Below are 13,279 nucleotides of genomic sequence, written 5' to 3' on the forward strand. Positions count from 1 at the left end.
CATTCGCCGTTGTTTCTCAGCTTCAGCCTACTGAGTTGTTCGTTGAGGAGACAGTGTCCTGTTAGAAACCCCGTAACAATCCGAAGATTGTTTTTACTTAAATCAAGAAAAATATTTGATTCTTCTCGGTCGTAAGTTCTGAGCAATTTTTTCTAGTATCTTAGATCGTTGGAGGACACCCATTCCATGTTACGGATGGAGTCTTCCAGATTATTCAGTTCCGCTTTCAGTTGGTTCCCGCTTGGAACGGTTCTGGTCCAGTTAGTGGAGTGTTCGCTCCTTTTCTAGCTAAATCATTTGCTTTTTCATTATTTTCTATCTCTTGGTGAGCAGGCACCCAGAGTAGAATGACTTTATTTTCTTTTTCTAATTTGTTGTAGTCGTTTGAAAAAAAATCCTTTTTGATCGAAGCGAGTGACTTTTTTTGGGGAATATATTGGTGACCGATGTGGAAAAATGACACGCGCCGTAGAATTGCTAACCTTATCTATATCGGGTAGAGTTAGGAAAATTTACCCATTTAGGATAGGACTTTAATTGGAAATAAGTCCTAATTATTTGGAAATCCGATTTAAATAATATTTTCTATTCAAATAAAAAATGTGATTTAAATAAAAAAAATCCGATTTAAATTTAAAAAAATCTAATTTTTTGGATTTTTTTAAAACAATCATGATTTTTGCCAACTCTGATTTTTTCGGACGTTTATAGTGACAAAATATTGCTATAAATTTTACTACCTATCAAAAAATATTGGAATATTCCTTACATAACTACTCCAAATATTTTAACATTTCTTCAACTAAAAAAAACCGCGATATAATGATATGAACAAAGAGATAATAGTCGTCGTCTTTATCCAGATCCGTTACAGATAAGCTCCGCCAACCTGACTCAATGTCCCTTTTGGCATCCCATATACAAACAAACAACAACACACAAATAAGAACTCTGCTTCGATATTTTACTGCTTTGCTTTTTTCCTCGTTGGTAAATTCCATTCCATATCTGGCAACTCAGCGTTCGAGATGCAACTGCATCGTCTCGCTCCCTGTCCCTCTCCTTCTCTCGTTTGGGCCGTGCTCCTTTCCCCCCTGTTTTACTCGCGGCCCCCCAGATATTCCCCTCCTCCCCCACCACCGTCATCTCCTCACTGCTGACTCGATCAGATCAGCTGCATACCGCATTCCATCGGCCTACGGCATCTTCTTGTTTTTGTTTTGACCACTTCGCCGTATGGCGGTGTTGCCGATGTCATACGATCGATTTTAGTTGAAAAACATCGTTTGGGTAGATTGAATATGCCAGTAGTCGGACAAAACGTATTTATTGGGAAATAAAAAAAAAAAGTTAAAAATATGGGTTATAGTATTGCTTCAAATAATTAAAAACCCAATTAAGCCAATTATTCCGCTTTGTTCTATAACATTTTCTTTGCCTAAATTGTCACCCTGAAACTGTTAAAAATATGGGAAAGTGACCATATGTTTGTGCTTCAAATAACAAAAAGGACACTTTTTGATAGTCTAATGTTAAGTTTAGGTGTCCGATAAACTCGTATATAATTTTGTTTTGAGTCTTTTGTTTTAGTCTTTTTCTTGATAATTGATATGTAATATCTACTGTATTTTTCATTTGAAATATAATAAAACATGAGTTTTTGCTAGTGTTTAGTGGTCGGACAGCAAAAACTCAATACAAACGCAGATCAAAGGAAATAAAAGTTGTCTGACTACCGGTCAACGCTAAATTTAATATGTTTGAGAGGTCGGCCAGGAGCTCCCTTTCGACGTCATATTGCAGAGTTCAGACTATTTTTTATATGATTTTGGTTATTTTCAATCATGAAGCCTAAAGTAAAAGGGAGTTTTCATCAATACAATAAAGACGCATTAGAAAAAACAGTCCAAACTATCCGAGAAGAGGGAAAATCGCGTAAAACATGTCAGTATAGTCAGTATAGGGTTCCAAGTCAAAAATACAGGACTGTATTAAAGACAAATAAGCGACATTTGCAAATAAATCGAACCAGAACTTGTTTTAACCAATTTAATTAAAAAAAAATATCTGCATTGAAACCTTAGCTGTTTGTGAATTTCTAATAAAAAATACAGTTGAAAAAATAGTATAGTAAATGTATCTAGAAGAAGAAAAATTGAAAACGCTTTTTCAGCTAGGATTAGGATTTTTACTAATGGAAGCATGGTTTTATTAACCGCGTTGGTATCTTTTAAATATATTTCTTCATATGGATAACATACAACAAATTGGTATATTATAATGTCCAAGATTAAAGTTGCTTTAAAATTATACATACCTATATTAAATACGGGACTGTGCAGAATCAGCCAATCACAAAGTGTCCGACTTATGGTAACTACCCGGCCGGACACTGGCAAGCACTGTCCGACTACTGACAAAACAGCACTTTATCACTTACAAAAATAATCAAAATTATTGGTAGGTTTATGAAAAAAACTGTTATATTTAACGTGAAGCCCAATAACCACTCTATCTATTTCATAAAATTTAATTTCCATGCCACCAATAAAAAATATTTAATCAACAATTTAAACTCAGCTTTTTCTAAACTATCAAGAGGAAATATATAAATATAAACTTTCTCAGTCGAGAGAAATCGATGTAATATTTGTTTCATTGTGAGTTGGTTGCTAGGGACGTAGATTCGATTTTTGAGGTAGCTGTTGGTCTGTTACACTACGCCCTTTTCAGAACCATTGTGGTCCTCTTCTCATCTCTAGGTAACATTCTCCGGTACTAATATACGGTATCTATAATGAGGGAAGTTATGGAAGACTACAATGGTGGTATCACTAGAAGGCGGTAAACAAAAAACGAAATTAAGGTACGCAGATGATACTCGCATCCTCAGCTAATGAATTAAAATCCATTATGCACAAATTAGAGGTGATCAGCGACAGATATGGGTTAAAGTTAAATAAAAGAAAAACAGAATTAATGATTATATCGATCGAAAACCCACGAATACAACAGAAATAGCAGGTTACGAAGTTGTAGATCAATATATATACCTCGGCTCCTTCATATCAAACAAAGGAGGATGTGATGCAGAAATCAAGAGAAGACTGTGTATAACACGTAATTCCATGACCAAACTCAAGAAAGTATGGAAAGATTCAGCCATTTCAATTAGCAACAAACTCAGACTATTAAGAGCCCTAATTTTTCCCATTGCCACTTATGCCTCAGAGACCTGGACATTGAAGTTGGCAATGAGACGTAAAATGGATGCTTTTGAAATGTAGTGTTATAGATGGATGCTGCGAATATCGTACGCAGCTCACCGTACAAACTTTTCAATTCTCGAACAACTGAATATCGAATCTCGACTATCGATATCAATAAATCAATCATATTTAAGATATTTTGGCCCTATATCCAGGAACACCGATGGCCTAGAAAAACGAATTGTGGAGGGAAAAGTAAACGGGAAACGTTCTAGAGGGAGATCTCCAAACCGTTGGGTGAACGAAATGAAGATGATATTAGGTCATAATCTGCACGAGGTCAGTACTGTTGCGCAAGACAGAACAACATGGAGAGACACAATAAATGCGATATCATAATGCCAACATACTCTTATACATAGAGTAATAGGAAGGAGCAGGATATTGCAGCGCTGCAGAAGGGCTCTGGGTCATAGTATTGTATACTTTCTATCTCAACTTTTAACTCCCGAGAATGTTGTAAATCCAGTTTTACTTCGATAGCGGAAAAATGCTTGGATGCGGCAACGGCGCAGTAGGATGTGTGGCCCTCCTGTCGCACACTTTGGCGGCGCGGCGCGCACACACTGCACACGCGTGCGTCAGGACCGGCCCGTTGGGGCGACCGTGCGACTTTTTCGCGGACGGCTGTCCCACGGTCGTCAGCTGCTGCTGCCGATGCTCCCGGAGCTGCCGTCGCGGCGCTGCCGGATTTGGGGCAACAGAACCGCCGCCGAGCCGCCTCCGAATAAGACGCAGACCGCTCTTCTTGCACGCCTGTCGTTTAGCATTCGCCATGGACCGGGAGAATGTCCATAGAAGTAGGAAAGGAGATACAGTACAACTTTTAAATTCGGATAATTAAATACGAGTGGTGTGTCCGAATTAGGGAAATAGGTAGAACAGAGTAGGCTAACAAATAACATATGCCTATATATACAGGGTGGTCCGAACTGTATACCGAACAAAAATTCCGAAACTTCGGCAGCATATTCTGCAGATTAAAATAAGTAAAAAAGTTCGTATAAATGTATATCCTAAAATGCTTACTTTTACTACGGTGTAGAAGTTTTATTTTTATTTCGATTGTTTTCAAATAATTTCTGAAGTAACGTCAATATTTGGATGAAAATTGGTGCCTGGGAATTTTTTGACATTTGAAAAATTTGATTTTGATGTCAATATTACTCCTATTTGTAGAGGGCGCCACCACATTTTTTAACTGGTTAAAAGAGTAATAAATTTTCGTTCGTACCTGTATAAAACTACTGAGTAAAATAATATACATTTACGACGTTTTTTCCGTAGAAAAGGTCTCTTTGTAAAAATCGTTACGAGTAATGGTTCTCGAGATATTTGGAAACAAAATTAACAATACCCTAGGTCATCATTGACATAAATTAAACATGTAGACAGATTAGACTGAAATCATAAATTTGAAATGTTTTTGTGTCAAAATTTCAACAGCAACTGTCATCATTTTTTCGCAGAAAAATTTAGGATTCATTTTAAGATATAAAAATTTCCCAAATTTATTTTTTAGTCAAATAACTATCTACTCAACGTGTTTATTTTTTGTTACTAATGCCATGTATTGACTATTTCCATTCGAAATATCTTGAGAACGATTGCTCGTTGCGATTTTTACCAAAAGACATTTTTTTACGTAAAAAGTCACGGAAATGTATATTTTTTCACTCAGTAGTTTTATATAGATACGGACAAAAAGTTATTACCCTTCAGTCAAAACACATGTAGGTGGCGCCCCCTACAAATCGGAGTCATATTGACATCAAAATGAAATTTCTCATGTCAAAAAACTCCCAGACATCAATTTTCATCCAAATATTGAGGTTAATTCAGAAATAATTTGGAAAAAATCGAAATAAAAATGCAACTTCTACACCCTGTATCTCCGAAACTAAGCATTTTAAGACATACGTTTATACCAACTGTTTATACTTATGTATAACATAGAATATGGTTTATATACAGGGTGCTCCGAATTGTAACCGGGAAAATTTAACACATTCTACAGAGAAAAATATGTAAAAAAGTTCGTATAAATTTATGACCTAAATTGTTTCGTTTCGGATATACAAAGTATAGAAATTTAATTTTTATTTGTTTTTTTTTAACTATCTACTAATAAAAAAATAAAACTTTCTAAAATAACTTACTTGTAGGGGGCTCCACCTCACCTACATAACTTTTAACAGATTTTTAGTGTAATAATCTTTCATTTGTGCCTGTAGTACACATTGGCGTAACTACAGGGGGTCCCGGGGGGCCGTCCCCCCCCCCCCCCAGGTACTGCTGGGCACACCTAGAGGAATCCTGAATTATGGCTACGTGTTAATTTTTATTTGCTTGTGATGCAGTAAAAATGACGTTTTCTAGTTTTGTTTACTTAATATTATTTTGTCGTGTTCAAAAAATGAGTTAATTTTTATTTTTTAGAAAATTTGTAGGTATTTAAGTAATCTACGAGAACACGGTTTGATAACCAAGCCTATGAAATTTATTGATAGAGAAATTCATGTAAACTTTTTATTCAAAAATGTGTTTTTTAAAATTATTTTTCATTTAAAAAAAACAAGAGCTCTAGGCCACCCCTGGGCTCAATCCCAGGCCCCCCCCCAGGATAAATTGCTAGTTACGCTAATGTAGTACAACAATAAGGGAACAAAACTATATACTTCCGCCGTTTTTTGCGTAAAAAGATCTCTTGGTAAAAATCGGCTACTAATCATTGACAAAAAATAAATATTTTGACTAGATAGTTATTTGATTAAAATGAGAAATTTATTTTTTTAAATTAATCGTTTAAAAAATTATGATAAAACAGTTTCTGTTGAATCTTTGGCACAAAAACATTTCCTAATTTATTATTTCAGTCTAATAACTATTTAACAATATGAGTTTAATTTTTGTGTGTGTCAATGATGACTTATATTGAGGGCAGTTGCTCGTAGCGATTTTTACCAAAAGTCTTATTTGTGTAAAAATGGCGGAAATGTTCATCTCAGTAATGTAATACAAGTATGGATGAAAAGTTAATACTCTCCAAAACAAAAAGTAATATCGAAATCTAATTTCTCATGTCAAACAATACCCAAACATCTTTTTTTTAAACATATATCGACGTTCAGAAATTGTTTAGAAAAAAAACGAAATAAAAATAAAACTTCTACACCCTGTAATTATACATAAAATAATATTTACCAGATTTCATAGATACTTGCACACTACACCATTGTCACCAAAACATGTTAACTTTACAGCACCAGCTGTTAAACTAACTTCTATTGATATATTTTCAGCTGCTTACATTAAAATAACAGTACAAATTCTGACCACCTTCCTGTTACACTAAACGTATACACAATATTACAAATTTGGTAATCGCAAAATTTATTACAGCCATATAGATGGTTCACACGCACAAGGCCGGTGGAAGCCACTCTACGAAAAAAAACATTCCTCCTTCATCTGCTACACTCTCTATGACTAATACTAATTTATGACGTCTATAATAACAAACTTCGCACCGATTGCTCCTTCTAAATATGGCGCTATTACGTTTAAAGCTATTCGAACATAGCTTGACCAAATCGGGTACGGCTTGCATTTCCTCCAAAGATCTGTTTTTGGCCAAGTCGGAACCACAGCTGATGAATTTTAAGTTGACAACAACGTTTGACGTAGCCTTTCATTCATGAAAAAGAGGTAGAATTACTACGGATTAAATTAATGAATCGGATTATGTGCCATTAAAATTATGTTGTTGTGTAGTGGACGAAGCCTTGTAGAGCTTTTGCGATTAAGAGGTGCGTGGGTGAGAAATGGACTTTGACCTATACGTCATCATTATGGATGATATAAGGTTGCTGTGTTCTTTTAGAGTGCCTTTAGAAAGTTAATAAAATGTGAGTTATTTTTAGCGATATTGTTGGAAAGATGTTTTGGCTTAGGACCTTCAGGTGCTTTAGGGAGTATCAAAATAAATGTTATGGTGCGGTTAGACTTGAGCACGCACGAGCTGAGCGTGCGCGCACGGCATTCGTTCGCGCTCTCTGCTCCGTTCAAATTAAAAACTTATTTTTCGACGAATGAAGTGATCCATTTGTGCACAGCAGACTTGTCTTGACAAAAATAATGGACGACCAAGAAATAGTCGAGGCTGCAGTCATTGTTATGCACAGTTTCATTATTAAAAAGAAGAAAAATCGAAAACATCGTCGCCTGGTGGCAAACCCAAATTTTTAGAAATCGATATAATTTACTGCGACAACTTAGTGTCTGAGGAGGGCTATGATCAGTTCAAAAACTTTACAAGAATGACCAGGCCCGACTTTGAATATTTACAAAATTTAATAACACCAAAAATTACGAACAAAAGATACAAATTTTAGAATAGCAATTTCATTAATATCGACATATTCAATATTAATTTTATTTACAAGGTATTGCCCTGCGTTATTTTTTTTATTTTTTAATAATACAAAGAATGTTTAACATCCCATAATATAGACAACTTTTCATATTTTTCAATTAATGATAACGAAGGTTCATTGATCCACTCCATGATTTTAATAAAGAAAACGAAAAAAAAAATCACACACGCACGGACGAACGCAGACAAAACAAATTGCCAGTGCAAATTGAGCGTTCGCGTATAAAATCCCTTTGAGCACGGACCAAAAACCGACACCAGACGACTCACGTTCGCGGCTGCTCGCGCACAGACAGATTCAGAGTGAGCGTGCGCGCACAGCCGTTTACACTTGAGCATTCGCGGAGGATCAGTGCGTGCGTGCTCAAGTCTAAATGCACCATTATATCCTCAAGCATTTAGTAAAAATTAAAGAAAACAAATGAAAAATTGAATTCGTGTCTTGTAATGTACAAATATTTAAAAATGTCTCTTCCCTTATTTTATAAAAAAAATATTTCTTTTGAAATTTTACAAAATAATATATAAAAAATGTCTATACCTATGTGGCGGATTCATCTATCCAAAAATATCCTTATGGGTTTTTCGCCACTGCACTGCAAGAAGAATCTACAAAATAAAATAGTTATTTTTTGTAAACACTTCTGCGTTAAACCTAAACGGACGCTGCTTGTCAGAAGTTGTGTTTACAGTAATAAAAATTTGCTTAACAAAGAAAAAAAAATGCTTAACGTCGGAAGCAAAAAAAAATATAAAGAATCAAGAAAAAAACTATTTAAAATATTTAAATTGAACTATTCGAGAACACTTTACTTTTTAAAACAGATACGTCTTGTAGACGTCTTGTAGTATTAATGCAGAAAACAAAAATGTCGAGAACTTAACAGAGTTTACTTAGCGCTTACCGGGGAAGCATTGTAAGAGCTAAACGTAGCGGAAACGCGGACATTGTTAGCAGAATCAGGAAGGCATAGCAAGCCTTTGGTCAAATAAAATCAATTTGGACCTCCCGTCAACTCTCAACACAAAGTAAAAAACTAACAATCTTGATTCTAACATTAAACTATTACATATGGCTGTGAGATATGGAGAGTAACAAAAATATATATCAACTGCACATAGATGTTTATCAATCATTGCTTGGGAAAATTACTAAGAATCTTCTAGCCGGGTACAATAAGGAATAACGATCTGCTTCATATTACCAATACAGATCAACAAAAAGTAGGCATTGAAATTCGCAAAAGAAAATGGGGATTGATATTACTTTGTCACTTGATTGATTTACTTTGCGGAAGCCTGATAGTGATAAAGCTGCTACATGGTAATATAGGTAATGGAAACCCCAAGGTAAAAGAATACAAGACTGGCCAGTTCAAACATAGATATGTTCCTTATTAGATGAGCTCCAACGAATTCAGGTCAGGAGGGGAACAAATCAAAGATTGTAGATTGTATAGGAGGGGGGAAGTTAATATCTAGTGTATCCCCCTCCTGAGTTATGATCCATTAGGGCTCAGTCTCTGAGATGATTTTAGGAGAAGTGAGTTATCCCCGATACCAGTCGTACCAAAGTTACGGCACGAATGGTTAAAAACTCTGCATCGAGTACTACTTCTTGCTGTTGTCTGCTTTGTTGGAAAATGGGAAAACACCAGAACAGTTCATCACTGAGTACGCCGAGAATCGCCTTCCCATTTTCCAACAAAGCAGACAACAGCAAGAAGTAGTACTCGATGCAGAGTTTTTACTGAAGACCTTTGCTCCGCCTAGGAGATATAGAATTTTATTTTTATATACAAATGTGCAGCCATCTAGATGCAAAACAGTGGTAATTTTAAGGCAATAATTATTAATTTAATCCAATAGTAGCCATTTCTGCTGAAAAAATAAAAAATAACTGATGCTAGTCCGTTTATCAGTAAAATACTTATCTAGTGCTCATATATTTAGTTGGGTATTTTGCTGTTTGAGTTAGACCAAAACCTCAAAACTAAAACCAGTCTAGTTCATTAAAAAGAAACAAACTTTAAATAATGTTTCAAAATTCAGCCAATAACCCCATCAAATCCCTAAATCAATAAATATGTTTCGAACTTTATTTGCAACTGTATAAATGTGACTTATTTTTAATAGCTAGTTCCTTCTCGATTTTCTTTTTAACAGGGATTTTAGGCTAAATAAGATACTCAAAATTTGTGATAAATAAAATGTTAATAATTAGGAACTTATAAGCATATACTTATTATTCGTCTACAAGCAAACCACAATTATTTAAATCCAATTATTTAATTTTTTATATCATTTGACTAGATTTCTTGCAGAATATAGAGTTATATTCGGAAAAAAATGAGTCTTCTAAGAATTATTAGTTTCATTTTTAAACTATTTTCACTAAGGTCCATAATAGCTTTATATTTGTTCAGTAAAAATGCATTAAGAAATCATTCTTTTTTCTACTAAAGCTTCACTCAGAACCTCGAAATAGTAGAATAAATAAATTAGTTGTTTCAATTACCGTTGAAGTTTGTTACTCTAATTTCAATGTAATCATTCAGAACGTAAAAATTAGTGGTAGTAATTTTCAATTAGTTAACAAACTTTTAGCTTTTTCCATACTTCAAAAATCGCTAGTAATGCTATTTTGGCCTCTGATTATCATCCGTTAAGAGAAATTGTGGTAAGAAATAAAAAGTTTACTGTTTTATAAGCTATTTGTTAGCTTTCACTATGGATACAACTGATTACCATCAGTTGTTGCTGGTATATTTTATTAATTTTAATTGTATCTTTTTAGACATTGTGATTGATCGTAAACCCTTAAAGATTCATTCAGGATGTCAAAGTTAGTGAAATAAATTAGTGGTTTCAATTAGACTTTATACTTATTTTTTTTCAGTATACGATCATTTACAATGTCTAAGAAATACAATTAAAATTAATATAAAATCCTAGCAACAGCTTGCAGTAATCAGTTGTACCCATAGAGAAAGCCTAATAATTAGCTTGAAAAACAATAAACTTCAAATTCATAACCATAATTTCCCGTACCAAAAGCCAAAATTGCATTATTCGTTAATTTTGAAGTATAATTAGTGGCAAAAGTTGAAAGTTTGTTAACTTTTTCTACTAATTGAAAATTACTACCACTAATTTTAACATCCTTCATTCTGAATGCATTCATTGAAATTAGAGAACCAAACTTCTGCATTAACTAAAACCACTAAATTTATTCCACTAATTTTGAGGTTCTGATAAAGCTTTAGTGTGTTTTGCTAGCAGACCGACGATATAAAATTTAAAATATTATAATTTCTGAAAACATTGATCAGGCGGCAAATAAACTCCAATCCCCTTAAAATTCGCCGGCATACCGGATCATTAAAGTAAATTAATTCCTTTATCTTGAAATATCCGCAATAATTACGCGCGTTGCGTAAAAATAAAACTCCAATGCTTGCCGCTTCTTACCTTCAAATCTGATCAGCAGGCGCATCTGTAGCGAGGGCACGAGCTCTTCCATCCGGCCGGCCCTTAACCGACAGGTGTGACAACGGCAGCTGTTCTGCAAAAGAAGAGAAAAAAAGAGCGGATAAGAAAGGCGCAGAAGACGAAAAAAAAAATGTGTAACAACAATAACGATCCAATTGGTCCGTGCAAAGAAAGAAATCATCGGCCAGCGCTAGACACCTTGTTGCTTGCGTTCAAAGAGTTGTAGTTTTGGGCGCGCTCGGAGAATTTTGGTCGATTCATTTCGGTTCGGTTCGCTGACTTTCGGCAGATGTTGCGTATCCGAACAATATTTTAATTGAAAACGGGTAAGAAAGTGTAAAAAAGTTCGCAAATATTAGATATCTAAAGATGGGGACAAAGTCAATGGATTTTATGGTATTAGTACAAATTAGTACAATAAATTAGTGCTTTCAATTATACTTCATACTTAAGAGTTTACAGCCATTCACATTATCAAAAAAATTCAACTAAAAAAATAGAATATCCTAGTAACAGATTGCGGTAGTGAGTTGTATTCGAGAGTATACCTAATAATTAGCTCTTACATTTTTTATTTCTAATCGCACAAATTCCCATAACGGATGATAATCAAATGCCGAAACGACATTATTTGCAATTTTCGTATTATAATTAGTGAATTTAGACTCTTTTTCTACTAATTGAAAATTACAACCACTAATTTTGACGTTCTGAATGCTTGCATTGAAATTAGAAGTACAACTAATTTTTCTGAATTATGAATGAAGCTTATGTCAGCGAAATACCCTGGCAGTTGTGACTGCTATTTTAATTCACAGATAAATTGTTTTTTTTTGTCACGGTTTGGATGCCATCTGTCGAAATACTCCCTGATTCGTTGCGCAGACTTTACTAGGTAACAGGGTTGTTATTTTTTAAACAATTTGTTTAAAATAAGTGTTATTAGAACATTAGAATGTTTAGGAGGGGGGTTAGCCAGTGCGACCTTACAGATCTATTAGGTGTGCCCCTTACTTGAGTTATAACTCATCATACAGTCTCAGGGCTTTGGCAAAAGTTAGTATCTGAGACGGCTCCACAGAGGTCAGCTCTCTGTCTCCGACATTAGCCGTCCCAAAGTTTATGGCATGAACGGTTGTCGTCTCGGAGCATTTAGTGATAAGGTGTTTCCCCATTTTCCCCAGAGAATCTGTATTCGCCATTGTTTCTAAACTTCAATCTACTGAGGTGTTCGTTGAGGAGACAGTGCCCTGTTAGAAACCCCCTTAGTTAAATCAAGAAAAATCTTTGATATTTCTGGGTCGTAAGTTCTCAAAAACTTTTTCGAGTGCCTTAGACCGTTGAAGAATTCCCATTCCAGATTACGGATACAGTCTTCCAGATTCTTGAGTTCCTTTAAGTTGGTTTCCGCTTGGAAAGTAGAACGGTTCTGGTCCAATTAGTGGAGTGTTCGCTCATTTTCTAGCTAGATAGTTTGCCTTTTCATTGCCTTCTATACCTTAGTGAGGGGCACCTAGAGTAGGATTTTATTTTCTTTGCCAAATTTGTTCAGCTTCTACTAACAAGTGTCACACACGTTTGTCTTCAATATTTACTTGAAACTGTTAAATCATGTTTAAAACTGTTTTAAACGTGTTTTGAGTATAAATAGGTGTTTTTTTAATAAAAAATAAAAAATAAGAAAAACTCCTTAACAAAAAAACTAAAAAGATATACTTAATATATATATATATATATATATATATATATATATATATATATATATATATATATATATATATATATATATATATATATATATATATATATATATTAAGTATATCTTTTTAGTTTTTTGTTAAGGAGTTTTTCTTATTTTATTAATATTATATTAATATATATATATATATATATATATATATATATATATATATATATATATATATATATATATATATATATATATATATATATATATATATATATATATATATATATATATATATATATATATATATATATATATATATATATATATATATATATATATATCTTAAGAGATATATATATATATATATATATATATATATTATATATATATATA

At 33.8% G+C, this 13,279-nt stretch overlaps 1 long non-coding RNA gene across 1 annotated transcript in view; it reads right to left on the reverse strand.

The window, feature by feature from the left end:
• The window catches only part of LOC115889703, a 126,534-nt gene that overhangs the window by 36,326 nt on the left and 76,929 nt on the right, over positions 1-13,279 (reverse strand). The window contains exon 4 of the long non-coding RNA XR_004051491.1: positions 11,176-11,269. This is a non-coding gene — a long non-coding RNA (uncharacterized LOC115889703). The remainder of the gene's footprint in view (positions 1-11,175; positions 11,270-13,279) is intronic.

Source organism: Sitophilus oryzae, unplaced genomic scaffold, assembly GCF_002938485.1.
Source record: "Sitophilus oryzae breed Bouriz unplaced genomic scaffold, Soryzae_2.0 scaffold_829_pilon_pilon, whole genome shotgun sequence".
NCBI lineage: Eukaryota > Metazoa > Arthropoda > Insecta > Coleoptera > Curculionidae > Sitophilus > Sitophilus oryzae.